Raw genomic sequence first — 10470 nt, 5'->3', positions numbered from 1 at the left:
CTTTATGGACATATAATATTATGCAGATGTACGGCATCGCCTTAATTTTGATTGTTAATTATAGTAACACATTGAAACTAAAAGTAGAAAATTTATAAGAAACGCACAACACAATCAAATACAAAATTTGTATAAACAGTATGTGAATACACAAAACAGATCTAGAGTATTTTCAAAACACAAAACACGCAAAAGTCAAGAAGAGCAATATTTTTAAATAAGGAAAGGAATCAGCTCTCAAAACACAAAACGCTCTAAACACAATAATATCCACAGATTCTATAATCGTTCCGTAACATTTTCATTCAATGAAAACCACCTAATGAAAAGTTCATTTTTTTACTGTTAGACTGGTCAGTCTACATTTTTCGAGCCAAAGTCAAGACACAACAAAAACCAATCAAGACATGTAAAAAGTCGAAAATTTCCCGAAAAATTCAATGCACTATTTTGTTACACTTTGCGTTTGCATTTTGTTACAAGTGGGATCACATTCAAAATGGCTGTTGGTTAAAAACAGTTTTTTTAGGTAAAACAGGGACTGCCGATAGAAGTGAAAACTTGGAACTTTTAGTATAAAAATTTTAAATTTCATAATATTTGAATTAAAATTATCAACATCAATTTGGTTTTCACATCTATTGACACTCCGAGCAACAATTATATGGATGTTTATATGGTTTTTTTATTATTTAAATATATTACGGGCTGTACAAGATTATGACAAAATATAAATACAATTCAATTGAAATAACAATTAATATACAATTATATGATTTGTGTGTAGTATTTATATTTACATAAATTTCAATGTACTTATTATATACGCAGCACTAATGTTACACTATACGTCAGCTATATAACTACAGATATACTGCTATAAGCGTGTCGGCGCGCGCACAGCATTCTGGTAACGCGAATACATAACATTTTTGCATACCAAAAAGTGCCCAACGTAGCTAAAGAAGTTTTCACTTCCAAAAACTGTTAAAAATTGCATTTTTTTGAAACGCCCGTAACGACCCTTTGTGAAACAGTTAGTCCTTAATATGTCCAAGAAGAGTGTTTTTGTTTTGAAAAATATTGAAAAGTTTGGGAAAAAATCGCTTTTATCGACAAAAAGCCGTTTTTCTTTAAATTCCAGTAGCTCATATACGCGTGCTTTTTTATAAACGTTTCTGTGCTTAAAATTTTCTTCAATAGTGCCTGAATATGTGCAGATATTGGGCGCTTGATTATCGGTAACATGCGAAATTTCCTTCGAAAAATCGGTTTGTAATACTATATTTATTATTATACCATGCATATATGAAATATACATAGTATATTAAGTTTAGTCCCAAGTTTGTAACGCTTAAAAATAATGATGCTAGGAAAAAAATTTTGGTATAGGTGTTCATAAAATCACCTAATTAGTCCATTTCCGGCTGTCCGTCCGTCCGTCCGTCCGTCCGGCTGTCCGGCTGTCCGGCCGTCCGTCTGTGGTCACGATAACTCAAAAACGAAAAAAGATATCGAGCTGAAATTTTTACAGCGTACTCAGGACGTAAAAAGTGAGGTCAAGTTCGTAAATGAGCATCATAGGTCAATTGGGTCTTGGGTCCGTAGGACCCATCTTGTAAACCGTTAGAGATAGAACAAAAGTTTAAATGTAAAAATTGTTCCTTATAAAAAAATAAAAAACTTTTGTTTGAAACATTTTTTTGTAAACATCACTGTTTACCCACGAGGGCGTTAATTAAGTGCAAATTTTATAGTATGCATTAATATAATTGTATATATGTGTGTGTGTGTGTTTATTTAAAAGTGAATATCTTTTGTTATTTACGTGACGTCAAAAAAACAAACGACTGCGCATCAACACTGTATATACATTTTTGTATGTGTTATGTGATAAAGAAATCAACACTGACTATGCATGGTATTTCAACAATTAACTAAGTCAATTGTTTCTTTTCACTTGTTTTTTCAATTTTTTTAATCTAGTTTATTTGCTTCTAGTTTATATTTATGTTATTATTGAAATTTTAGTAATCAATGGAGTTTTTTTCCTTCAAAAATTTGTTGGGGCATCTAGTAAAACTGTGCTAGAAATTTTAAAATTGTTTCCAAACTACGCACAAAATCGTTTTGTTTTAAGGTCATCCGGATGATGCTAGAGTACTAAATTATTATTGCAAAAAAGTGCGATATGAGTGATGAACTGCAGCACCATCAGTAGGTTGATTGACTAGAAAGAATTTCAGAAAATATAACTTTTAGAAGCAAATCATATTACTGGTAGCGATTCGCTGCCAGTCTATTGCGGATGTTCATGATTGATCCTTTCAAACTACCTTCAAAGCATTATGAGAACTACACAGAGCTAATTGCCGAAAAATGCAGGTTTCTCTATTTTGGATATTTAAGCTTTGTGAGTGAACGATATGGCCTACAGACATCGTTTTTTGCTTATATTAAAGCTAATAACATTTGCTTTAACATCTTTCCTCATGATTTCATCTCAGTAAGTATTCAACCAACAGAGCTGATTTTGATCTCAAATTATAGCGATTTTCTTCTTTTTGAAAAACTTAGAGAAAATATTTTCTGAAAAAACGCATAGTTTTGGACTTATATTGAGAATATTAAAAAAAGGGGCAAAAATTTGGCCGCCATCTTGAATATCTCACTTCCGGGGGAAAATACCTTTTACCCAAAAGTAATATGATTTGCTTCTAAAACTTTTTCTGAGGCCTTTTTTAAATATTATAACTAGTCTATGAAGATTCGCTAAGTTAAGTAACCACGTACATATTGAAGTTTTTAACTTTTCAAATCACTCCGTACCGAAATCACGACTCAGTACCGATGCATTTTTTTTGTAAATAATAAAAATATATGACAGAGGCACAGAATCTATTGGTATTATTAACGCAGCTAGCGTTATCAAATACCAAAATATTGTTTTGTAAACCGGGAAAACGAAATTTGTTGTATATTTGTATTAGTTTCAAATTTCTATATTTAAAACAATATGTTGAAATATTTTATATAATATCAGACGACGACACAACATTCTCTTTTCTTAAACAAGGAAAAAATATAATTTGTGAGTATTTGACCAGCGCAAGTAACGGCTAACAAATTTCAAAGTTTTTAACCATAAAATTACCAAAAACAAAGTTATTTCTAAGATTGAATGCGAAATAATTTCAATTTTGTACTAAAATTACAAAAAAGTGCATCGGTATTGAGTCGTGATTTCGGTACGAGGTGATTTGAAAAGTTAAAAAGTTCAATATGTAAGTGGTTGTACATGAACGAAATTATGCTAAGGAAAAACCATTCTCTTGTGATGTTTGTGAGAAAAAATTTAACGCCCAACAAAATTTATTTCTACATAAGCGAACTCATACTGGGGGGAAACTATTTTCATGTAATATTTGCGAGAAAAATTTAAACAACAAGCCCATTTAGTTATACATGAACGAACTCATACTCGAAAAAAACCATTCTCGTGTGATATTTGTGGGAAAAATTTAATTGTTCACAAGTGTTATTTGTATATAAACGAACACATAATAGAGAGTAAATTTAAACTCCGAAAAACTTTAGTTCGACACCAACGGGGGAAAAATCATTCTCTTGTAATTGTAATAAAAAGTTTAATCAAAAAAAGCATTTAGTTTTACATAAACGATTACATATGGGAGAATAATTATTATCATGTGATATATGTGAGAAAAATTTAATAGTCCTCATATTTTAGTTCGACGTGAAGGAGCACCTACTGGGGGGAAACCATTTACATGTAATATTTGTGAGAAAAAATTTAAACAAAAAGTCCATTTAGTTGTAGATGAACGAACTTAAAGAAGTTAAAAACAAAAATTTGTGCGATCTTGCCCAGGGTTGGGAGCATAGATAATAAATATTTATATTATACTATAGATACGCATCTCTATCATCACCAAGGAAACTTGCAGATTTAGTTCTCACTCGACTCACGAGATAGCGCTTCAATCAGTTGACCGCCTTTTTTAAAATACTCAATGCCAAATTCTAAATACAATGTAATTTTTTACATTTTTTTTGTTTTACTTTTTTAGAACATGTTTTGGTAATACATTTTTATTTGAAATGCTATCAAATATCCTATTTTCCAAATCATGTACTTAAAACAGTAAAACCAAAAAAAATAATTAAACATTTTAAAGGAAAAAAAAACGCTTTTAAATTATAAAATAAATTTATTAAACAACTAATCTTTTATTTTTATTTATACTTTTGTTATATCTAATTTTTTTTTAAATATTTAATAAAAATTTTAAATTGTGTTTTTTACAACTAAAATTAAAACTAAAAAATGTTTGCATCCGTGTTGTAATTAACAGTTTTAGATTTTGCAAATACGCAAACTGAGGTAAATACGAATGCATAATCTCGGAGCCTTTTGAATATATTTTTCGAAACAATAATTTGGCCGCAACAATAATTTTTTTTGAATATGCCTTAATTTCAATTAAGGTATGTTCATCATCTGAAGCAGCACCTTCTGTTCATAAATAATTTCTGCAAGTACGACAATACCTAATTGTTTTTAAAAGCGATTTTGCCAAATATTCGGAAATATAAGAATGGGTGTATTCGTTCTCTGCAGAAATAATCTCAAAATTTTTTAACGCAATTCCATCTACTGCCATTGAATTATGCTTTTCTGCTACTCTGTCTACTCCATGTAAATGTTCATTGTCCAATAGAATAAACCGCTTGAGTGTCAAGAGCACCCTCACTGTCATCCTGCTCATAGTTTGCTCCTGGGAAATGTAGTGCCATGAAATTATTCACTATCATTGTTTTAAATGAATTAACAAATGAACTGCACAAATGCAATATTTTCAGCATAAATTTTTGCATTTCCAATCTTTTAAGATCAACTTTCAAGCAAATCTTATCATGTCTTTCGCAATTTGGTAATATTACCTTGCTTCTTCTTTTACTATTACAAAGTAGATTTTTTTCTTCAAATCTACCAAAATAAAATATAGATTTTTGATAAAATAGAAAAAAAAAGCAAGGTTGGTAACCAACCTATTGGAAACGCAGGTCGAGTTAAAGAAACTGCAGTTGATTCGCTGATATGTTCCTCTTCGATATTTAAAGCCACAATCTTTCGACTGATAGACGCAATAGGTGATCCTAAAAATTGATTTCATTTAAATTTGCCATGTCCTTTACAATAAAAATTTATTAAAAAATTTTTTGGAACAAAAATTAAAAAACACATGTGCTAAAAATTAAAAAACTTGGAACTAAAAAAAGCTTCTATATACATAATAATATGATAGATATTACGTATCAAATAGTGCAAAAGTTCTTAAATTTCAATAATAATTCAATTTTTTGTGATTTAATAAAAGCTACATTTTTCAAACGTTTAAGGAAATAAACTTGTGTTTAATGGCGATGTATACAGTAAACATAACAAGTTAAAAAATTCATTAATGAATATTTAATATCTCTTTAGCTTTCATTTTTATTCTCATAACTATATTATTATACCATGTATGAAATATACATAGTATACTAAGTTTAGTCCCAAGTTTGTAACGCTTAAAAATAATGATGCTAGGAAAAAAATTTTGTCATAGGTGTTCATAAAATCACCTAATTAGTCCATTTCCGGTTGTCCGTCCGTCCGTCTGTGGACACGATAACTCAAAAAGGAAAAAAGATATCGAGCTGAAATTTTTACAGCGTACTCAGGACGTAAAAAGTGAGGTCAAATCGTAAATGAGCATCATAGGTCAATTGGGTCTTGAGTCCGTAGGACCCATCTTGTAAACCGTTAGAGATAGAACAAAAGTTTAAAGATAAAAAAATGTTCCTTATCAAAAATTAAACAACTTTTGTTTGAAACATTTTTTCGTAAACATCACTGTTTACCCGTGAGGGCGCCAATTAGGCGGAAATTTTATAATATGTACTATACTTAATTAACAGTTATGTATATGTCACATGTTTGTATGTGTAATGTGATAAAGAAATCAACACTGACTATGCATGGTATTTCAACAGTTAACTCAGTCAATTGTTTGTTTTAACTTGTTATATTTACTTTTAGCGTAAATTATAATTGTCAATTACAAATGCATAACAATTAAATTCGGTATACCTTAAATTCACTCACCAGGTCGTTTTGATGCAGTTTTGTTTAAATTTATGTTCATCGTCTCTGCATGTATAAATTGTGAACCTAAAATAAATAAAAATTACCTTATAATCAAATCGTGACTACATTCGTGGATCCTCTATAAGACATACTTACAATAATAAATTAAACATATTGGTACAGGAGGATTAAATAAAACAAAAAAATTTAAAGAATTGCATAAGACAATAAATTGAAAAAAAAAATGGTGACTGCTGCTGGATTTGAACTCGGAACTAGTAATTACTAAAATAATTACCAACTGCTAGCGCCTGAACGACCACAGCCATTTACCACGCTCGAAAAAAAAAAAGAAGATATATATTTAACAAATGTCATTTATTTTTCATAACTTTTTCGCTTTTTTTCAAGGTTTAGCAACCGAATTACCATCTGGCAAATTAATTTTAGGTTTTTGTATACTTAAATAACAATATTAAAATTACAGACATGATAAAATTCTTTTAAAATTTAGTATTATGACCTGTACATTTAGGCTGCGCAGTACTAAACGCAACCACTTCCGGCAGCCAGACCGCCCAAGCTCTAACAGAAAGAGCTAGGGGAACAACATATCATAAAATCAGCAATAATAAAATTATCTCTCGAAAACGTTGCGAGCTCCTATACTATATGGATTTACATAAGGATTTTAACTTCCTACTTAAGTGCAAGCTAGAAAAAGCAATAGCCTTATAGTTAGTTTGCAATTTTCCTCTTGAAGCTTGGAATTTTATTTCGCCGGCGAAATATAAATTGCAGATACGATAGTTTTCTCGTTTAGAAAATTCAATGTCCGTTCAACCAATCGCTATCGTCCGTTTTTTAAAACGCTGAAAAATTAAGTCTTTCAAGAAGATTTCTTCCCAAGTTAATAATTTTTTTACTTACCTATCTCAGAATTCTTTGGAATCATAATTTAAACTAATCTCGTTTTGCATTTTTCATATTATTAAATTTCACACAACAATTGAACAATTTTTTATTTTTAATATTTATAATAAATATTTTATAATAACTGACACTATTTCAGAATATGGTATTAAAGTCTGTCAAGCATGACCAAGTAACTATGATCAAATGTTTCTATTTTTATATTTTTATGTTCGTAAAAATTAAGAAAGTTTATGTGATACATAAAACGTTTTTGTATTATTCATTGCCTATAATATAAGAGCTTGAATCTACTTTGGTGACATTAGAAGTTTTTGGAGCTCACATGGTAAAAACTGTTCACACAAACAAAGTACAAAGTTTTGTTTTTAACTTCTTTAAACAATGTAGTCGATTAGTGTTTATAAAGATTCATTAACTGGCCCTGAATTCCGAAATTATAAGATATTTATACTTTACGGCTCTCTGTCATTAGTAAAACATAGACTTGTACACTCAAGTGTACAAGTGGTAGGTATTAATTAATACCACCAACACCTCCATACGCATGTGAAGACTGTGGCCTAATTATTACCAAAATGAAATAAATTAAATGATCATAAACATAAAAATTTTGTTATTTTAATACACAAATAATTATTTATTTATTGAAACTAAAATTTTCGAATATTTCGAACAGCGTATAACTTTTTAAGGACGGCTGCCGATATTTTTGTTGGTAGAAGCTTAGTTTAAACGTTAATAGATGTACGGATGTTGCTGTTATGAACTATGATCTCAATAGGCTTTTGTCTTAAATTTGAAAAATTAGTTTATTCGTTACATTAGTATCTGATTAGACCAAAAAATATTTAAAAAAATACACTATTGGCATTATGTATTTTGCATTTTCAAAAACCAATTTAAAAATTCGAAAACAGTGTAGACTTCCATGTCGTATTGAATGACATCACGACTTGTCAAACAATCATTTTGTGTTAAAAAGTTGTAAGCAGTTGTAAGTCAACCATAATCTTTGTGCACGGCAATAAATCAAGTAACCTGCTTCGTTCTATTAAAATGTAAACAAGATTAATAGCGTTTTGCATGGCGTGACATAACACTTTGTAATTGATGTTTGCTGTCACGTGCCTGCCTAATTTTAGTGAATTTATTTTCTAAAAATAATAATATTGATTTTTTATAAAAAGGATTTTGCGTTTTTTTATCTACGTACCATGGTTAGTCATTATAGAAACTCTTATCCATCCGATTTATTCTTAGTGGACAAATAAATATCAATACCTGAATCAAGCAAGATGTTCGCAGCTAAGCTTAACGATAACTAAGAATGCCTTTAAGAAGTTGTAGAATCTGTCCACAGAATCATTTTTATGAGTTAAATTACGCCCAGTGGTCAGTTGTACAAATTCTCCTAGTTAAAAATTAGCCAGATTTTAGCATGAATTACTTACTCCCGTCGTCGAGACCTTGCAATTTAACGTAAGAAATTCTTTTGACTTTGTTACTTTTAGTAAATCAGTAAATTTAGAGGAAGATTATGTATTGCTGTCTTTCAACGTTGCCTCGTTGTTCACCAATGTCCATCTGAGTCTAGCCCTAAAAGTAATTCACGAAACTTGGGATAATATTTGTCATTTAGTTAGAATTCCACAAGATTTATTGGTTAAACTAATGAAAATCTGTTTTGAATCTTTTTTAAATTTTTATACAAGGGACAACATTATGCACAAATTGAAGGAACTAGTATGAGTAATCCTGCTAGTCCTGCAGTTACTTCTAGTATAGTGATGGATTTTCTAATAGGTGAAATTCTAACCCTGATACCGCTCAATATTCCTTTTTTAAAACTTTAAGTGGATGACAGAGTGACAGTTATGTAGAGTGTTGAATTTATTTAACAGCTTTGATAAAATATAGTTGACTATGGAATTAGAAAATGACAAACGTATCTCATTTTTGGATGTACTAGTTATAAGATCCGGAGATAACCTGACTACGGATTGATTTATTAAACCAATTAATTCAGGTAGACTGTTAAATACTGATTCAAACCACCCAAGATCTCAAAAAATTGGTATGATCAAACGCTTACTAGATAGAATGGTCAAACTAAGTAGTAAAGCATTTCATGAAAATAATTTTGAAAAAATAAAAATAATGTTACTAAAAAATAATTACAACATATCCTTTACTAGCTTTTGGCCACGGCTTCGCTCGTGATAATGATTCGTTTCAATGTATTCCATAAATGATTCATTTAATGAATCGTTTATTCATTTAGAGAACCAATTTTTAAAGACTCAGGATAATAACTATACGTTCGCTGTGCTCCTTGAAAGAATGAAATAAAAAAGTGATACAGTATAATTTTCTGGCAATCGCTTGTGATAATGATTCATTTAGTGAATCATTGATTCATTTAGAGATCCAACCTTTATCTCACTTATCCCCTCTATGTACTGCAATATACACAATGTCAACTTTGAAGACCCTTCTACCTACTTGATTTCGCTTAGTCCGACTCTTAAATGCCAAGTTTACTTACATCCCGTTGGAAAATAAGGCGACATTCGGTGATGTATTTCAATGTGCTCTTTTAAAGAATGAAATAAAAGTGAAGTGTGATACAGTATACTACTGTCTCAAACCATGAGCACATAGATCAATTTGTACAACCCTACCTTAAAAAATGACAAAGTTTTATATAAACTTTCACCTCCTATCTTAGCCCCTTGAACAATTAATTTTTTGAAAATATTAAGTAATACAGTAAACTTTTCTTTTGATCCATGAGCTCATTTATCATTTTGTGTACTTCTTCAAAAACTTCAAAATTGATAAAGTCTCAGGCAAACTTTCAAATTTCTATCTTCAATGGGTTTGCCCTCGACTTTTACTATCGGTTAAAACTCTAATTATACAGCTACATAATCATTGTTTCAAATATTTCTTACAACGATAAAATAAAATTGTAAACTTTCAGTTTATAAATAATGATTCGTTTGTGAAAAAAATAATTAAAATCTCTGTAAATATATATAACCTGCATGAAGTTAAAAAAAACTATTGTAACATGACAAACATGTTGATCTACAAAATTCAGATCCCTAGGATTAGAATTTTGAAAAATCCTTTCTTACCGGATGCCTAAATCATACAAAGAACACGCTCTACAAGTTTCAGTTCTCTATGAACAGCGGTTTAATGTGTGCAATGATCTGTCAGTCATTCAGGACAAAGCATTTTATATGTATAGATAAAAGCAGTTATAGCAGGTTATAGTGTCCGACCGGAGCTTCGGCTTCGGCTTCGGCCACCTTCGGCCAAAAAAACCACCTTCGGTCATAGATTCGGCTTCGGCCTGAATTCGGGTCGAAGCC

Source organism: Chrysoperla carnea, chromosome 5 (assembly GCF_905475395.1).
Source record: "Chrysoperla carnea chromosome 5, inChrCarn1.1, whole genome shotgun sequence".
Lineage (NCBI taxonomy): Eukaryota > Metazoa > Arthropoda > Insecta > Neuroptera > Chrysopidae > Chrysoperla > Chrysoperla carnea.
Note: the sequence above shows the minus strand (reverse complement) of the source record.